The sequence below is a fragment of the Silurus aristotelis genome (genome assembly GCF_946808225.1).
Source record: "Silurus aristotelis genome assembly, chromosome: 4".
Lineage (NCBI taxonomy): Eukaryota > Metazoa > Chordata > Actinopteri > Siluriformes > Siluridae > Silurus > Silurus aristotelis.
This window is the reverse complement of record NC_139577.1, coordinates 22749154-22770352: the sequence shown is the minus strand read 5'-3', so window position 1 is coordinate 22770352 and position 21199 is coordinate 22749154. Positions and strand designations below refer to the sequence as shown.

The 21199-nt window shown below is 35.8% G+C and overlaps 1 protein-coding gene across 1 annotated transcript in view; it reads right to left on the bottom strand.

Annotated features, from left to right (window-relative positions):
* ptk7b (protein tyrosine kinase 7b) overlaps window positions 1-21199 on the bottom strand; it is a gene marked incomplete at its 5' end in the record, with an annotated part of 94704 nt that overhangs the window by 34095 nt on the left and 39410 nt on the right. The window lies entirely within an intron of this gene.

Genomic DNA, 21199 nt, shown 5'->3' with positions numbered 1-21199 from the left:
AAACAGTCCAATATTGCTGAAATCATGGGGACATCTGAGCCCCACAAAATGATAATATATATACCCAGCACACACACACACACACACACACACACACACACACACACACACACAAACACACACTTTTTGTATCATCTCTCAGACATACATGGCAGCCTACTACATGTGTAAGAGGGAGCCAAAAAGACAGATTGGCCTAAAGGGCATTGATTAAATCCAACTGGCAGGCTGTTGGCCATTTTAAGGAAAAGCAGCAAGACAGTTCTGACATGTGTCCAATCCGATGAGCAGCAGCAACTGACCTGGAAGTAAGCATGTACAGTGTGTGTGTGTGTGTGTGTGTGTGTGTGTGTGTGTGTGTGTGTGTGTGTGTGTGTGTGTGTGTGTGTGTGTGTATGTGTATTTGGGTGTGTTCGTCTGTCTTTGTTATTTTATTTGAACCAGACTATGCAGAACCACCATCTCAATCAAAATTTCACCAGAGGGCCACTGTGAAAGATAGGGATGAAAAGTCACCAAGAAGAGTGTGAAAGAAAACGGGTTGGTTTTATTACTTTAGAATGATATATGGTAATTTGCCAAGCATAAAACATAGTTTTAAATACTTTTACTTATACAAACATGGACATGCAGCAACATGTATACCTTACAACCCAGAGTCAGTGATGATACATTTACGGTATTTGGCAGAGGCCCCTATTCAGTGCGACCTACAACTGAACAAGTGAGGGTTAAGGGCCTTGTTCAAGAGCCCAGCAGTGGCAGCTTGGTGGTGCTGAGATTTGAACTTGTGACCTTCTAAACGTCCAATAACCACTGTTTTAGAGACTGTTTCTCTTTTAGAGATTGTTAATGTGTTAATGACTGTTCCAATTGTTCAAATAAAAGGGCAATCTAAAGGGCAACACTGAAGACAACAATGATGAATTCTTATTAGATTTTTATATATCAGTTTACTACCTTTCATACTCATACATGCACATATTACTTATGTGCCACACTGTGCAAACCTTATTTTCAGAAAACAGTGAACTGAATTATCTTTTTGCTTCACTGTACATATTCCCAAACCATATTTTGCTTATAAAAAAAAGCAGGTTCCTAAAACTCATGAAAGGCAAATCAGTGCATTAATACAGAAAAATCACCTCAGTCTATAAGAATTTGTTCTAACCACAAGCCCATTTCCTTAGATTATAATACCGTACTTTAAATGGTTTACGTTACATGATAGATATAAACATAACAGTGGATACAAGAATTTTTGTTGATTGTATTTTGTGTAATGCCTTTAGAGTGTAAAAGTGTACTGGAATGTACAGTATAAATATAAAAAATGTATAGATAATTGAGGATATATGCAAATTTTTAAGAAAGTCTCAGTGAAATAAGTGCCCAGAATGGACTGGAAATGTCACATGAATGCAATTACCAGTCTACAATAAGGAATGTGTGTGTGTGTGTGTGTGTGTGTGTGTGTGTGTGTGAGAGAGAGAGAGAGAGAGAGAGAGAGAGAGAGAGAATTATGTAAAAGCAAGCAGTTCCCCCTTGAGGGTCAGTAAGATGCAGTTGCTAATAACCCTGGTGATGTATAAACACAGGAGCCTCTATCTGTTATAAGAGGTCAAAGTATCAAACCCCGATGGAGCTAACAGAAGCAACAATGTGTTCATATCCATCCTCTTCCAAATAACCAATAAAATCATTCTGCACATTAGCTTAATGTTTCCTTGCCACCATTGCCACTTGTTTTCTCATTAGGGATAAACTTACAGGGACTAATTAATTAATTTCAAAATTTCAAATGTTTAGTGCAATCAATTTCTGTAAAACTACTTTGGCACAATTTCAATCATTAAAATCGTAAAAAAAAAAAATATGTTTTATTGAATTCTTTGGATTTATAAATACTGTTTACTTGCATTTCCATCCAAGTGTGTATCTACAATCAGACAACATATCTTTCGCTAATAAGTACAGTTTGTACATATACAAAGTCAAATAAAATCTAATGAAAGGGATCAACACACTGAAAGTGTATTAAATAACAAAAAAATCAATTGTCCCAATACTTATTTCCTCTTACTGTTCTGAAGGAAAACAGATGCATGTCAACCCACCACAAAAACATGTACAACCTCTATTACAAGGTCCAGGGTTAAGATGAAAAACAAATGTTATAGAGAATGCAACATAAATACTGAAGCAGAAATCATTCCATTAAAGCCTCAGCCAAGGAGCTCTCGACTCAAACGATTTGCGTCTCTGGACACAAGGCCTCTACCCCTTTTCCGACAGCAGGATTTTGTCTTTTAAAAAAAAATTAATTGAACTTGAAGGAAGTGAGTCTGTAGATTACATCAGTGCATGAGAGTGTACTCCCGCTAAGGCAATGCAGCTGTCTTCAAAGGACACAAGAAACTCAGTTACAACTGTCAGGTATTAATCATTAAAAAGTAGACTAGGGATATCACTTCAAAAGCTGTGAGACAAGGGAGAAAAGACTGCTGACCTAGATAAGGAATGAAGACAACAAGGTGCCTGGTGCTCCTTAAGGAAGTTAAAATTAGTTCTTGCAACTTACTCACAAAATAGCTCTTTTTTTTAAATGACAGAAATTAGCCCTCCACTAACTGTGCTGCCATTGTAGTACAACAGCAACAACTACCTTTTACTAACACTGAACAAGTTCATTATGTCAGAGCAGCCTAACAGTATTTAAATAACAGTGGCAAATATACAGTACACTTTTTTCATTAGTGGAACCAACAATTTTCTCATTGTGAACATGATCAGTCCAAACCCTAATATTCAGCACACACCTCACACGCAGGCATGTGAAAATGATCACGGATGAAATCGCTAGGTTGTTCTGTAAAAGTGATGTTTGTATAAGTAACTTTGTGCCTGGTGGGTATTATATACACAAACACTGTACAAATGATAACTGTATCACTGGGAACCGTTAATTAGCAGATCAAGAACTAACTGCAAAAAACCTCTACATCAACATCTATCCTGCATGCTGCATCCATAAGGGAGCCTGCGTCATCAAAGAAGAAATGTTTTATGGACTGTCAGAGTTTGTTAATGTGTTAATGACTGTTCCCATGGTTCAAAGACTGTTCCTGTTACAGAGACTGTAAATGTATTCGAGCCTGTTCCTGTTACAGAGACTGTTCCTGTTACAGAGACTGTTCATTTTAGAGACTGTTTCCTCGAATCTGCCCCCTTCAGCCCAGCCTTCCTCTGGATGGTCTGTGCAGCTAGGGATGGTTCCACATTAACGGCATGGGGATCCATGAAATTACACAGCAACACAGGAACTTTAAGGATGGCTTTGGACTGTATTTAATGTAAACAGTCTGCTACAATGACTAAGGACTACTGGTTGATCACCATCACTGCAACCTTAACAACATTTAACTGTAAAAAATGGACATTCAGTGCCACCCAGATGTGGATGGGTTCCCGCGAGTCTGGTTACTCTCAAGGTTTCTTTCTTATGCCATCACAGGGTGTTTTTCATTGCCTCAGTTACCACCGGCTTGTTCATTAGAGACAAACTTAAAATTATAAAGAACAATCTTATTCATTCTTTATTATACCATTATCAAAAGCGCTATACAAATAATAAATATATATAAATGATTTGATTTGAATTACAAAAAGACTGTTCCTATTGCAGAAACTGGTCCTATTTCAAAAACTGTTTTCATTACAAAGAGACTGTTCCTGTTGCAGAGACTGCTCCTATTGCATAAACTGTTCCTGTTTTAGAAACTGTAACTGTTTTATAACTTCAAATTCATGATGTGGATTGAGATTACTCTATTAGATTACTCTATTACTCTAAAGCCACTTCAAGGCCAGTCCTCCTAGTATAACCAGTCTCGCAAGTCAGCATTTACAAAATACGATTTACACGCAATTGTTTTATAGGTTTTCTTTACAGTGCCAGTGCTCTGTAAAGACTGGGATTGGCCTTGAATTCCTGACTAATAAGATTATAACATTCTGCTCCCTGTTCACTCACTAAGGGAAAAAGAAAGAGCAAACAGCTGCCTGTATGCCTAAGCACTGAGGAAACACTTACAGTAGCTGAGGAATTGGGTGCCTGGATTTAAGTCACAACCTATTATATTGTGATATATATGCCAATAAGTTCAAATAACAATGCAATTCTTTCAATAAAAGTCCATACTCTAATCTACAGCAAGTTATTATACATAAATCATACCACCCAAAATCACATGACATGCAAACTCATAAAGCATGTTACATCTGCATCTTGCTTGGCACTCCTAACCACACACACACAAACCAAGTGACAGGCAATTACAGCAGCCTCAGCATCTTTTCTCAATGTGTGTCTAGAGATGCTGAGACTATGCTGTACCTATACCTCTTACAAGATATAAATAGCTCTGTGTCTTCCTATAGTTTTGCCAGCCTGCCCTTCACTGAGAGCTCATCCCGCCAATTGTTAGGAGCAGCTCCTCACCTCTTCCTGTCTAAACCACTGAGATAGACACTCAGCTGCCTGAATGAGTTCTGAAAGATGGCTTAATCGAGGCTTGAAGAGAGTTTTAAAACCCTTCTACTTACATCAGATATATGACGTATAGCAAAACAAATAAAAACATATAAAAGGACGGTACAATTTTGTTACATCTGATTTGATTCAAGGAGTAAACAGTAACATTTGCTGCAGAATAAAACTAACACTATAAAACTTTGCTGGCAATGGAAATGTACTCAGTACTGTTCCTGGTGCAACAGAAATAGGACTCACTCTAATATCAGGAGATCACAAGTTCAAACCTTGAAGAGCAGAATGGCCATGTGCTCTGGGTGGATAACACATGATTATAAATATTATTATTTTCTCATATTTACATTTAGTTAAAAAATTTAATGAACTAGGCGCATGGCTTATTTAATTAACACGCAGTTATAAGGCATCCTTATACTTATCTCTGCTACATTACACACCCGTCTCTCTAACACTAACTACAAAATAAAACAACACAATTCCTGCCTCATAAATGTACAGTTAATTTAGTGTAAAAGATCAAACTTGTAGGTGATGGTACAAATATGTGTGTTTCAAACAAATAACCATCTTTTATCTAATTATGTTACCTAATGTAATTACAAGTAGGCCTCAAATACTAGCAATTTTTGCTCATTGCTCATTTGCATGTAATTGATTAGTTTTTGAACCACACATATATTTACATAGGAATCCACTTGAGTCCAGTGAGCATCTGCAGAATGACTTGTTTTCAGGTATAATAGTGTTAATATAACAAATTTGTTATACAAGATTCCTTATCTCTTTATTATAATCCAGTCTATTCCAATAAGCTAAAACAATATAGTGGAAAAAAAATGATAATAAAGTTTGAGAACCAGTATTAAAAAAAAAAAATCTTAATAAATAAAAAGCATAAATATATATATTTTTTTAAACAAACAAAAAAATAAATAAATAAATAAAATATGTAAAAATATTTATGTATAAATTATAAATAAAAAAGGGACCATTGTAGCTGGCTTTGTGACTCACAAGAGACTGATTATAAACCTATAAACCTGGGCTCATACAGGTTTATACAGTGTATGAATTCAGACCTGCTGAACATAGATTTTATTTCTGGCTCTGTATATAAACAATCTGCATTCTTCTCGCCACTCGGACTTGTAAAGGCAGGCCTAGAAATGTCGATTATACATTCAAACAACCTTTTGCACAGACACACAGGTATGTCTGGTTCAATTATTTAAGTGTAGTTTATGTTGCTATCGAGTCGGCAAGTTTATACGAGTAATGCAAAGGCTGGCACACAGTTCACTGGGGAAAAGCCCAACATTTTATGGTATGGGTGTAATATTAATAAAATATTCTCAGTGGATGAAGCTGATATATGTGCTTTCAGAAACTGTCACGCTTGGAACTCCCCAGTAATGCAACAGCATCTAATAATGAACCAACGCCAAGAGTCCTGCTTATTAAGTTAGAATACATTCATTTATATAATCTGTACCTGTACCGGAAAATCCATCTGTAACCAGAGCCTTATTTACAGAAGTGTATCATATAAATGTTGAATAATCCTCCATGGCACACAGCTTCAGTCTTATCCACATAACTTCACAACCAATAATCTTCAAAATGAAATTGACTTTCAGCATTCAGTGTCTCCAGCTAAGTCATTACACGTGTTCCTTAAACAGTGTAAACAGGAAAGATGCTTTAACTGAAAACGGGGTAAATGGAAAAAAAAATTATAATCAGGCCAATTTATCTGTGTGCATATAAAAATGCAACAGTGGTCAAAGATGAATGTGTCTGGAAGGTCATTATACTTGTCATTAAAAACATTTTTTTTTCTGTTTATATAACAATTATAGAAAAATGATGACAGGTAGAAATAATGACAATCACAGATGTCTCTTTTTAAAACAGATTTTCCTTTCAATTAGTACTACATTGCACTTTAGTAGTGTTAGCATGGCCAGAGCAAATACAGCACAAAATTGCACAAGGAAACGCCAAACACTCAGTTCATTGCCCTGATATTCAACAATCAGCAAGAACATGCTTTTAAACAAATAATCAAATGCTTGACTTTCAATGTGATTGGGATCCATCATTAGAAGAGGTCCTCACTGGTGCACTTTCGGGTGTGATTCCATTTACGATAGAAAAGCAATCAGAGTGAAATGGTGACACACTAAAAAATAATAAAACCAGTGCACTGTTCTAATGCTGCTTAATCTGAGCACAATTTCTTACATTAAATCATCAGTGAATTACAGTCAAGACACACTAAAATGAAATCAATAATCAAAATCATAGCCCTAAGGCAGACTCTGAGGATTGGTTATAATCAGGAAGCATCGTTATCCATATTAAAGAACAACCTTTACAGTTTCTTCATTCCTATTGAATTGATTGTTTAAATGATTAAGATAAAAAAAATAATAATTACAGCTCACAAAAGGACCCAGAAGGTATGTTATTAGTTGGTTTGATTAGTAAATAACAAATGCACATACTTGAACAGGGTACGAATTCAGATTACTAAATGCACTGTGATACACTGAAATACAAGTCATGGTTTGTTTAAACAGAGATATCACAAACAATACTGGACTACATTATTACAAATGAAAAAATAATTACACAGCTGCTCAAATAGATTACTGAGAAGATTGAAGGCAGTGAAGGCCACTATATTTGAACAAGGAAGCCAGTCATGATCAATTTTCACAGATTTCAACTGAAAAGTTTAAAAACCGAGACAATCTCATTGCAGGGGAAACAGTAGATCAGTTATTACTCACTAATACGGAACGCACTCCAGTAATATGCCTTGTTTGTCTCATGTTCCATCCAGTACATTCAATTCATCTGGCCACAACACAAGCACCTATTCCACAACCTACTGTCGGTCTCTAGAGTCGGATGATGTTTAAAAATATTTTTACAATTCAAAATATTTTTCTGAATGTTTGCTAACTCCAAACATCCACATTTCACATATTAAAACAAATGCAGATGATTAAAAGAAGAAGGTAGAGTAAGAAGTTCATCGATTTAACTAGAAAATAAATTCCAAACACCATGCAGTTGAAAATGTATTTCATTAACATGATATAAATGTGAACAATAATGTTTTTGTCTGCATATTAAGAACCATAGAGCTTACACGGGACTCAGTAAGTCCAAGCTGACATTATTTATAAGATGAGATATTGAGGGTTTGGATTAAAACTAGTGACCAGTAAAATATGGAAAGTTACTTTAAGAAATTAATACTAAATATAGTTTTGTTAATATTGGGTTGTGATTTCCATGACTGTAACAAAATGAAAATATCAGACCCTCTGGATCAAATTAGGTGTATGCAAAGCTATTATAGACTATAGATATAAACTTTTCAGAAAGAGTGTGGATAAATTGTTTGGTGTTATAATTATAAGAGCAACTGAGGCAGCTGACTTGTGCAGCCAAATGTGGACCTTTACCAAGATGTTACCACAAAGCTGGAGGTGCACAACTGTGTATGATGTCTTTGTATGTGGTAGCATTAAATTCTCCCTTCACTTAATCTGTAAGACCCAAACCTGTTCCTTAATGACAAAGTGAGCTCCATTAACATATGGTTTACATGGGTTGGAGTGGGCAATCTTGAGTAGAGCCTCAACCCCTGAACTCAACCCTAATGAACACCCCAGGCCTCCGCATCCTACATCAGCATCCGACTTTACTAACACCATTGTGGCTGAATGTGCACCAATCTCCACAAACACCCCGAAATCTAGTGGGTCATCTTCCCAGAAGAGTGGAGGTTATTATAACAGCAATTAGGGACAAAATGTGGAATGGCATGCTCAAAAATCACATTCAAATCTCATGGTCAGGTTTCCACAATTTTTTTTCTGTATAATATACCTCATGACATAACTCCAGCATTATCCTGTTAGCTGCCAGAAACCCTATGTTGGTCCAGATCATTTCACTGCAGTTACTAAAAACTGAGCAAACACTAAATAATATAACTTAAGATGAATTGCTCTACAGTAAGCCAGGAGTATAGAGGAATATCTGAGCCAGATATAAATGAACACTTTGAACATTAAGTGAACAGTAGGGGGTTTCCTATGTGGAAGAAAAGCAGATGAAAAAAGGAAAACGCCTCACACCACATCAATCACTAACAGCTTGACTACACAAACAGTCCATAAATCAACACGTCATCAATTTAAAAATAGGATTGAAGTTTGATGGTTCCTTTTGTGCAAAGCTGGTAAAACATACGGGCTATACTATCCGGTTAACAGTTTGTATTAGTAGGCATAAATTATTAATTGTTACAGTAACTAACAGAACATATTCAAACACATTACTGTGTGTACCAGATAAGCAGTGACACCATGACCTGAAAATGAAATAGGGTTAGGGTTTAATATATAGTTTAATTTATTCAGTATGTTTAATAAAACATACTGAATGGTGCACTTAAACACTACAGCGATCTTTAAACCTTTTACAGCATTGGCAATGTATAAGTTTAGGCCCGAGCTTCTACTCCAAACCCTCAGACAGCATCTCTGAGGGTAATAGCTGAATGTTTTTTTTTATTGCAGGGGTAATTGGTGTGTTGAGGAGCAGTGTACTTCTGAGCCCTTGAGCCACAGCTGAACTCCAGTCTGCTCATTACAGTACTGACACACACACACACACACACACACACACACACACACACACACACACACACACACACACACACACACACACACACACACAGCAGTCATGAAGAGATGAGGGCACAGCAGTGACCACTAACCTGAGAACGGCAAGGCAACGTCTATGCATCCCATCTCTTTACACCCCCCACCCCGTCATGCGTTTCTCCATTGTTATGGAACAAAACAATATGCTAAGAGAAATTAGTTTTTTGCTCTCTAGTAGAAGAGTTTAGACGTCTGGTTTAGTGACTTTGTTTACCCCTTGTTTTTTTTCATTGTTCTGAATTTTAGCAGCAAGCTCAAATGTTTGTATCACTATTGCCACATTCTACTTTATTTACATGTACAGTCAACCCCCGCTAATTTGCGGCTCGGCACTTGCGGTTCGGAAAATTCTCAGGTTTAAATTTGGAACCTAACCAACAGCAAGTTGTGGATTATCTTAAAATTCGTGGGAATTCGCAGCGGGACCGAATGTTCAGGAACATTAGGAATAACATTTTAAAATATGTGTTCACTAACAAATTACATACACATTTTTTAAACACATTATTGTATTAAAGTGACATAATGTCTAGATGAATTCACTAAGGTAGCATAGAGGCTCGAATTCTCAAAGTGTGAACTTTCAAGAATCAGTGAAATCAGGACAACATTCATAAGAGAAAGTTGGAAAAAAATATGAAAAAAGAAATAAAAGTGTTTAGGGTTCAGATTTAAATTATTCCATAGACATCATTTTTGATTGATTTTCCTTTTTGGACCATTTTAATGAAAAATTTTATTTAGAAAATTGAATTGATTTTTTCAGGGCTTTAAGCAAACAATGGTTTACACACAACTGTATATGAGTGCAATTATACAGTCCTGTGTTTGATGTTTTCAAATTCACTTGTGTGATGCGAAGATTTACATACAGAAAATATTTTATTTAATTCCCTACCAGAATATTCACAATCTGAAATTTCCATTAGGACATTCGCTCTCTTCAATTGTTTTCATAAAAAACAAAACAAAACAAAAAAACACCTTAGACACAACAGGGGAAAAAAAGAAGCTTCTTTTTAATTTTTTAAAGAAAAATTAAAAAGCTAATTTTTATAAACCACTTCAAATATTCTGGAGTTCTTTTATTTCTTCCTTCCTTCTGCCACTGCTGCTGCCAATTAACAAAGCATTGTAGCATGTAGTGTCCATGATGAATAATAATCATAAAAATATGGCAGAGAAAAGTAAAAAAAAAAACGACACACACACACACACACACACACACACACACACACACACACACACACACACACACACACACACACACACATAAAAAGAGCAATGAGCAGATTTTTCCCCCATTTTGTGTGTGGTTGAGTTTGTATATATGTATGTGCAGAGCTCTTGTGATGTACTGCAGGTTTTGGTTAAACAGACCACCCAAGTCTGTTCATTAGCGATTCATTACCCAATTACACATCCTGGGATGAGTCTTTGTGAAGTACAGGAAAGCTCTCGGCTCTTGTTCTGATTCCCATTCCCATTCATACAAAGACACTATTGTTCCTGAAACTTAAAACAATACAACTATTATAATATGTATGCAGCGCTTTTCATGGGTTGATTTTTATGTGGAAAATATGACAGAAAAATTGTTGCCACCAAACTAAGTGTGGTTTTTTTTTTCACTCTCTCGATGAAAACAGGCCACAGGGCAACATCGCCTAATGCACCTCAACTTCCCTTTAGACTCATAGAAACTTAGTGTGTATGATTCATGAGAGCAATAAAACTTTAAGTGCGATTCGAGGGGTCAGACTCTAAATTGGTCTTTACTCATGCGTTTACAATCTTCGCCTAATGCTGTTTCTTGGTGTCATGGAACGCAAATCTTGTACATGACTTTCCTGCCATGCTGGATGCAGAGAATGGCTTTCAGCTTAATGATCTTCAGGATCAATGCTTTAAGTGGAGTCCATCACTAATCTGCATGTGTTGGACATCACTACATAAGGCCTGGTATTTCCTATATTATTAAGCATCTTATACCTTTTTTATTTACCTTAGTCAGTAATCATTAACTGAAATGTTTTACTATACAATCTTCTGCCGAAATGCAGAAATATCAGCTGTTTCATAAAGAACAACTCAGAACAGAAACAGACATCAGACCTACTGCAACAATATTAAAACTGTGCACAGTGTGCGGCGATTTTCTATCCACAAATTAAAACGATTTAAAGGTGGAGGATTGAGTGGCTCATAAAGCACAGTTCAGCTCAGCAACGTGAACTCTTAACAGCTGTGGTAGAAACCTAGTCCTACAGTGTTATTCTTACAACGATCTTTCATCATAAAGTTTTGTAAATTATCACTGAATTACATTACGACTCTCAAGTCGTATTGTATTTACTCTCTCACTCTAATTCATGGCTATTTATTACAACATTCACTCATTATCCCACCTTCTAATTTAGACACACGCTAAATAAAGTTGTTAACTAGAATGCATAGGATTTTTTTATGTAAAAAATACTGACATGGGGAACAATTAAATGTTTAATTGCAAGATTTATACGATGTCACTCACTCATTATGTAACTATTTGTCATGTTTCTTTTGATTTGGAGTTTTTTCAAGATGGACTATAAGGACGTTTTTTTGTGCAGTGATACTTGGCTCGTATCCAAGTACCAAATAAAGACAGCAAAAACATGATGCCTTCCTGTCTATTTGAGATGTGGTTGTGCTCTTTCTCTCTCTCACTCTCTCTCAGTCTAGCAGGCTCCATTTACAGAGGGAACATGATGGAGTTCATTACTCGTAAAATACAGCCATTCAAAATGCACTTAAAATGCCATTAAACACGCAGCTATTTTCTGACAAGAGTCAACACAAAGCAGCTTTAGCGAGCATCAGTCATTTTATTCTTTTCCAAGTGTATAAGCAGACAAGAGTGATTTAGACCAGACAAACTATAAAGCAGAGCATCTCCACAGAATTCGACTTCGCTACACCACAGTGCCACATCACTAATATATTCCCCAGACCAGGTTCAACAGCCATGGACATTGAAAAAAAAAAAAACATTTACATTCACATAGATCCTCCTGAAGACTGGGATATTTGTTAGTTATTTGTAGAAAATTCTATGAAGAAATTTTATAGTGGCACTTTGTGATTATATAATTGTGTATGGTGCAACAAAAACACTGTATTGTTTGCTACAAAATCAAAATTTGCATTAACAAAAATACTAAATGAGTACAGAGATTTTAAGTTTGAACTGAGGAACTTCTAAAAAAAATATATATATAATACATAGTACAAAATCAGTTAAAGCATAGGAAATCATGTATTATACAATTTACGAATGATGGGAAGATGCTAGCATCAAGTGATGCTCTTTATTAGAAAGCACATAGCAGATAGAATTCAAATTCATGTCTATAACATTCCTTCTCTATAGACAAATTGTGCATATATAAGCTCTAAACAAAAAAGACAACTTATAACACTTCAATAAGAATTTTTAGAAGGATGGCAAAAAGTTCCCAGTGATTTCCTCATACTTTATGCACCATCTTCAGTTCTACATAATCATCCTGCGATATATATATATCACCCATTTAAATATTCCACTCTTATTCTTGGCCTGACCGTACCATTAGTGGAAGACGTACACTATATTATCAAGTTTGCAGAGGGATATTACTGTATGTAGCCAGAGTGAGGACAGAAAGCTTACAGACAGGAAGAACCTTAGATCTCCACAGCACTTAATGCTGACCTGGGGGGAGTGTGGAAACTCCAGCAATGGAAAAAAAAAATGTTCCTGACAGATGCAGCCTAATGTTGCAGCACTTACAATGGCTCTCCCATTAAAGTCTGCAAACCCATGTGTCTAGGATGTTGCGTGAAATAGTGGTGTATAAGATAAATATATTGCTTTAGTAAATTGTAAATTTTATTGATGGACCATTACTGTTATTATACAGTATTATTTATTCGAAGAGGCTTTGAAAATCTCATCCGGACCCCTTCACCATGATGTATCGTGATGATCACAGCTACACCTCATTCAGTAGAAAGTCTGTAAAGGGCCATTTTAATGGTGAATTTTAGGTGGGGGAAAGCCAGTAGCTTAGAAAGTCTGTTTCTCCTATCCTTTACAATCATGTTTCCAATGCCTCTGTTATAACTCCATAACTCCTTCGACTTTACTTTATAACTGTAATCCATAACCCATAAATCCTAAGAACAATTCTTAAAAATATCTCCTTAACCTTAGCTCCTAAACCCACATTAAAGGCAACTCATGCAAAATAAAAAATACATTACAGAATACTTATTTTAACAGACATTTACTGAGTTCAATTAAAAAAAATTTGTTTCCTTATCACAAGTAAAAAAAAAAAAGAAAAAATTCTATTGTATTTTAATATTAATGAATTTAGAAAAATATATATTTAGAATGTCAGCCAGAAAAATGTTTGCATCTTTCGGCAGTATACACACCCACTACATCATAAACATCAACTGAGCTATTTTTTTATTATTTCTGCTGTCATTACTTTTGACATTCTGACATAACCTGCCTATTTGGTTTTGTTTTTTGGACAAAATCATTGGAAGGATCATGAGAATTTGGCATTTTTATTGTATCTAGAACATCTTGGATTTGTATTATTATTATTATTATTATTATTATTATTATTATTATTATTATTATTTTTACAATTTAAATGTCAAATAGCTTTAATTAAAACACTTGTACAGAAGAGTACATTATAATCAAACCCTTTGTCTTGCATTGTCTTTGCTTACTTTGGCTTTTTCGTATATGTAAATCATATTATTACTGGATTAAATGCTTCCTCCGCATACAATCAGTTTGCGGAGGAAGCATAAAAACAATATGCTGACCTTATCGGTCCAATAATGAAAATGAACAGCAATGTACATATGACTTATGACTCTGTTATCAATATTTTCATGAGTCATATCCTATGCCGTGCATCCAGCTTTAGGAAATGTTAAATGGGAAGCCAAACTTTTGCACTGTTACTTTTTACTGTATATTTTTAATAACAGCACAAGTAAACACCCCACTGAGTATCAGTGATTAACAGTAGACAATCTGCAAACAATCTATCACATAAAGCAGTGAGTAGTGTGTTTCCAATCAATGCTATGGTTCTGCCCTTTTCCAGTAAGAGCACTGACTTGTGTATGTAACAATGTGGTCATCAAAACATAATTACCCCTGAGGAACACGGGTCCGGCTGTTCATCAGATCTCCTACTGTTACAGGGTCCAGGACCACCGATTCTTACCTTAATGAGTATACAAACTATTACAAAGCATATAACAGAACTAATTGCAGGCCAACATCAATGCAGCCCAGTTTACACAAATTCACCTAGTCACTTCCTCTCTTGCTCACTCACACCACACACACACACACACACACACACACACATACACACACACACCACACACACACTGCTCCATCTTTCACTGAACTTGAGTGGAGATTTCTATGGAGAATAATATCCTGTTCTCAGAGTTGAAGAGTTTTACACAGTGTTATTGTACTCTATATGGATCCAACAGCCTGGCAGATAACAGGCCTTAGCAATTAGCTACAAGTCAATTAGATCCAACTGAAAATTTCACACACAATCCCACGCAGGCTAAACATGGCTGGTGGAATTTTGTTTACCACACTGCATTTAAACAAAAAACAGCAATGACAGCGTTTTAATCATGTAGAAGTGTGAACTCTTTTTCTGCAAACTCTACAGTTATAGATGCATTATTCTAATGAGTTGCAGCCAGGTTTAATTAACATTTATGATTAGTGCTGTAAAATATAGATGAAAATAGGCAGCTATTATTACGCATTAATTACACATTGTGATTGAAACATTTTGCAAGAAATCTTGCTACAGGCTGGTGAAGCTGTGATGGTGCATGTTGCCGTGCATTAACCCTTTCATGCATGAATTAATAAATCACAAAGTACTTTTTTATGTTTATTTTTACTTTTAAACAGATGAAAAATCATGCCAATACCTTTTTTTCAATATATTTTATTTGAGGAGTTTACATAAGCATGAAAAGGTTTACTGCACAGTATTATTATGACAATCATAAGGTTAATCAAGAAGAGGTCTCAAAATCACAATAAAATAAAGAGTTTTTGTGGAAAATAAATGTGGCACAATAAGGCTTAATACGATGCTAATGTTGACTGTAAAGTATGCCATGTTTTAGAGCAGGCACAAGGTTATCTATGATGCTAGCTGATGTAAGCTGTGTACAAAAAGTCAAATGAATTGATCTGAAAATAACTGAACATTCCAACACAGCTTTTCAACATTACAAAAGAGGTCACTTAACAGTACATGCTGTGAAATAAGCCACGAAACGTTTTTCTTTTTTTTTTCACTCTTTTTTTTTTTTACTTTTTGTAACCTGATTATTCTGATCAAGCTTGGTATATAGAATCTATGAGTAACTATTAACTCCAAGCAGGTTTTCTCACAGACAAGAGATGATAGCAATTAACAATAGATATGAGTCATTAATAAGTACTCTATAATCCCTCTATAAATACTGCCTATGGTTGTGACTGTTTGGAAAAAGCAAATGATTTGAAAATTCACTGACCTGCATAATGTTTTGTCTGCAAATCCTTTGTAGGAACACAATTACTATATTCCTATAGACATAACATGGCTTTATCTTACATACTAATTTAATCTTATCTTTACATCAGTTCATTTATTCACAACTTTTCCTATTGAACAAAAATGAACAAAAAAAGGAGTGATTTTGTGATATTTCATGTAAATATAGCCAAAACCAGGCAGCATGGTGGTGCAGCAGATAGTGTTTCTGCTTCATAGCTGCTGAGTTTCTGCTTCAACCTTGAGCTTGGGTTACTGTCTGTATGGAGTTTCTGTAAATATTGTCCCAATTTCGATTTAGATTTCTTCCTAACTCAATTCAGATACTGGCTACTTTGTCTGAACATATGTTTGTGTATCGCAATAGACTAGCTTAGCCTTGCAAGGTATTTTCTTGGATTCTGCCCACTGTTCCTGGCATAGACTCCAGATCCAGTGTTACCTCAGGTAAAAGTGGTGAATGAAGATGAATAATTGGATGACCATTTGGGCTTCATAGTAAAATTGAAAGTGATAAGGTTGGACAGGATTAGAACAAGTTTTTTGATTAGAAAGACCATGCATGTAGAACGTTTTAGAGACAAGGTGAGGAAGGTGTGATTGAGATGGTATGGACATGTACAGAGGAGGGAAAAGGGTATATCAGTAAAAGGATGCTGTGGATGGAGCTCCCAGGAAGGAGGAAGGGAGGAAGGCCAAGGAGGAGGTTTATGGATGTGGTGAGGGAACACATGCAGGTAAATGATTTGAAGGAGGCAGATGTGGAGGACAGGGTGGTATCAAGACAAATGATCCGCTGTGGCAACCCCTAATGGGAGAAGCCAGAAAGAAGAAGAAGAAGAAGTAAAATTATACCCTAAAGTTGCTACAGCCATCCATGGCCAGGACGCTGCAAAAGCAAAACCCAGCCAGCAACATGAGTGTCTGTAAACCCATGCATACAAAAATTACCACTATCCTCAGAATGTGTCACACTGCCCTGTTCTGCAACAGAAGCAGAAGTTCAAAAAAGGTGTAGTAGACTTGCTTTACACATGCTGAATGTAGTAAGTGCTAGCTAGCCCCGCCCCCACATTTTGCCCCATTTATTAAAAAATAATAATAATTATAATCTTTGACTTACTGACCACCAATCGATGCCCTTAGACTTAATAAAACTCTTACTATTTCCAGGTTTAATTGTGAGTTTGTCTATAATCGTTAAATCATGAGATGCTGATAACCCAGGAAGTACAAACAATAGAAAAGGCCTGTTTTTTAAAATGCAGGTACACATGCAACTCTTCTACCATGGGACACTATCAAATGTAAGATTAGTTTGTGGAACAGGAAAAAGCATAAACTGACACCCAGGGTAAGCTGACAATGAGTGTCTTTGCAGTTCAAACATACAAGGTTATCACATAGTCAGTATACATCCGCTTACCTGCTGACAGTTTACCAAAGTTTACCACAAAGCAAGGTCATGTCTAGTTCACAAAACCAAGCATGCTGATTAAAAGGAGAACAAATACACTGTTTAAATAAACCCCAAACAAGACATGATGTAACCTGTAATCTTTTTGTACCGCTTTTAAATGTTTAGGCAAGACAAGATTTTTATTTATACACAACCGCACCAAATTAGAGTGTGCATGAGACATAAAACAATTTATAGCTGTACATGCAGAAAAAGGCCATTGAGCTATATAAACAGACAGATGAAATGAAAAATGTGGCATCTGAAGCTTATGGTAAATAAAGCTTATGATGAAGCTTATCATAAATGTCTGAAATGTCAAAATACCTGGAGTAGGTTTGGTATGGATAAAGGTTTTGCCTTAAACTAAAAGGACAATTGTCAGGGAACTACCCCACACACGCCTCCCTCCTACACTCAGCACACTCGCACAGCCTCGCCTTCCTACTAAACACCTTCACCTGTCTCCAATCTACTCTCCCCTTCCATAAGGCCCCTATTTCCATTTGCTCACCGCTCAATCTACGGTTCACACTGGCGATCGTACCAGGACTTCCCACGTTACGGATTATACCCGTTTCCGGTTTTAAGCTTCTGCCTCGTTTACTAAGACTGATAAAGCGTTTGCCTGTACTCTGGTTTCCGGCTCTTGATCCAGGCGTGACAATAATACATTCACAGCAATTGTCAGCCACTTTATGCAGAGTGACTTACAATTATTTCATTTACTTAAATGAAAAGTTGAAGCTTAATAACCTTGTCTTATTTAATCTGTATTGTCTGTATAGTCTTGTATAGTCTTTTCTATAAGATAAATGTATAGTTGTTGCTACACATTTACTTGTTGTTAGTTATTTCTGTATTTTTGAGAGTCATCAACAGCTGAAAACGAATTTATTGTTTGTGTCAACACACTTGGCCAATAAACCTGTTTTGATTCTGATTAAGGGCACAGCAGTAGCAACAAGGTTTTGCTGGGATCTGACCTAATGACCTTCTGATCAGAAGTCTAAAATCTTAATGCTGGTCCCTACTGCAGACAATAAGTGCCAGTAATTGGTGCACATTTTTTACTGCAAACAATAGTTTCACTATTCAGTATCAATTCAATCTATATATATATATATATATATATATATATATATATATATATATATATATATATATATATATATATATATATATATATATATTTGCACATTTAACAAACACCATGTAGAATTACAGAAATTCCAGTAACAATTGTAAAAATATACTCCCTTAGAAAACATAAGAGGGGAACATTTTTTAAAAGAAAGAACCAAATAAGAACCAGTGACTCATGATAATGAGGTTATAAATTCCTCTTTCAAATGATTCCTCTTTCAAAAGTGTAACACATACAGTATTAAGACTGTTAAACATATTTTTTTTTTTTGTATTTTCCACATTCCTTGGTTTGTGTTTGGGGGAAAATATAAAAACAGACTGAAAAAGTTATCTTTTCACAGATTTTATTTAATACTCTATATTTAGAATATGTGTATATGACTGCATCATATTGTGTAAATCTTTCTGCTTTGTGTGTCCTCTGTTGCTCTGTGCTGGGTATGTCATTTGGCTTCTCCTCTAATAGGTTTAATGGCTCACTTTGGGGAAAGATCTTCATTTAAACACTAATGCTTAAATCATCCTGAAAGACCAGAGTTGAGTGTTGTAGTTACTTCGCAAAAAGCTTTTCAGCGGGTTTAAATGATGGTGCGTTTCTCACTACAGGACTAAGAGAGCAATGTGGCATAAAAGCACCATTTAGAAAAAATGCTCAAAGCGTTATAGAGGATATAGCGTTATATTTGCTTGAATATTAAGTAATTGCTTAAATGATCTAAAATCAGTGAATTTTCATTGCAATTTTTTTTTATGTTTCTAGTCTAGTCGTATTATTCAGGCTTTATCGTATGTGGCACAACAGAAAAGTGCCCATCTTCTCACCCGGAGATCACAAGTTTAAATCCTAATCTGTAGTCAGAAGACTAGTAAGCAAAACTGCATAAAATATCAGGGTTGGAAGAAAGGCATACTTTCTCCCCTGTCAATCATGGTGACACTATCCTACCCTGGGTGTCTGTGAGCTCATGCATGCAGAAAATGCCACTTTCTACTGAATGTGTTACACTGTTCTGTAATGCAGCATGAACAGCAGGTCAGCAGGTTGCGGTTCAGTGGCTTCACATGTCTTGGAGGAAGTGCTAGTCAGTGTCTAGTCTCTTTGTTTTAGCCTTAATATTAGCCACATCTCCTACCAAAACTGAACATCTCTGCCCAGTTTCTAAGAAGCATATTTAGTTTCAGGAAAGTTGGTGGGATCCATTAGGTGGAAAGAAAAGGCTGATTTTTGGTTTTAATGCAATTACAATTTGCTTTACAGGCAGCAGGAAGCTCTAAAATTTGTACAGTACCCCTTTAAAGTGACCTGACTGCAAGAAATGCTTAAAACTGTCTCTAAAAAGTTTCTAAATAACTTCCAACATGGAATGGTATTTAATCACACAAAAACCCACACACGCACACGCACACACACATGAACACAAAGGGGAAAAAACGGTTGACTAATGAGCGATGGAGGGCAGGTGTAACCACAATGTTCTCTTTCGGACAGACAGGAGAAGAAAGCATGCTACAATGGGAAAAAAGAGGAATGCCAGATGAAAAGAGCAGAATGAGCTTGTCATTGTATAATCTACACCCCTGCTGACAGCTAATTAGCTGTACAGCTCTCTCTATTTCACCACCTCTTTCAATTTGTGCACAGCTGCAAATGCGTTTCCTGTCTCCGGAATTTCTCCCAGTGTGAAGACGTTGGGATCTCCCACTAAATTGTTCACGTAACAAACCCCACACACACGCTCTGATGTCAATCATGCATTGTGTTACACGCATTGTCTCGGGTCAATCGTTTATCATCAATGTAAATCTCTTCCTCCTGGAAACTATTCTCCAAAAACTGATGTGAAACAGGTTACAGCATGTGGCTCGTGTGACGCCACAAATGCTAGCAGAGCATGTAATCCCTGTAATTATAGAGGTCTTGACAATCTAGAGGGGGCCAGCAGAGGGAAATCTTGTTGTCAAGCAAACTCAACTTATTAGCATGATTTCAGACTTACTTCAGCCAATATCTACAATTTAGACAACAAATAATGATCATAATGATAGGAGAGCAGGTTTTATATTACAATATAAATTAACTTTCCAATGTAACTTACCTGATGAATGGCCAGAGCATTGTGGGTAGAGAAACAATCCCCGATAGCATGAGAGAGAGAAGGAGAGAGAATGAGAGAAAAAACGTATTAGAAACATATTTCTAAACCAGCTAATATTCATGCTTTTGAATATTTCAGCGCGGCATTTTACTGTTAATCCCAAGATCACTCCCAATGTATTGCTGCTGAACTCTTAAACTATTAAACATTATTAATTCAAACTCTATTTCTGTCTTTTTTTTTTTTTTTAAGCAGTTAAGACTAAGTTTGTTTGGCTCCTTTGTACCTAATGTACAGTATGTTAAATATATATATATATATATATATATATATATATATATATATATATATATATATACAGTACCTCACAAAAGTGAGAACACCCCTCACATTTAAGCAACATTTTAGTATATCTTCTTAAGGGACAATACTATAGAAATGAAACTTGGGTATATTTTAGATTAGTCAATGTGCAGATTGTACAATAGTGTAGATTTACTGTCCTCTGAAAATAACTCAACATACAGATGCAATAATATTAAAATAGCTGG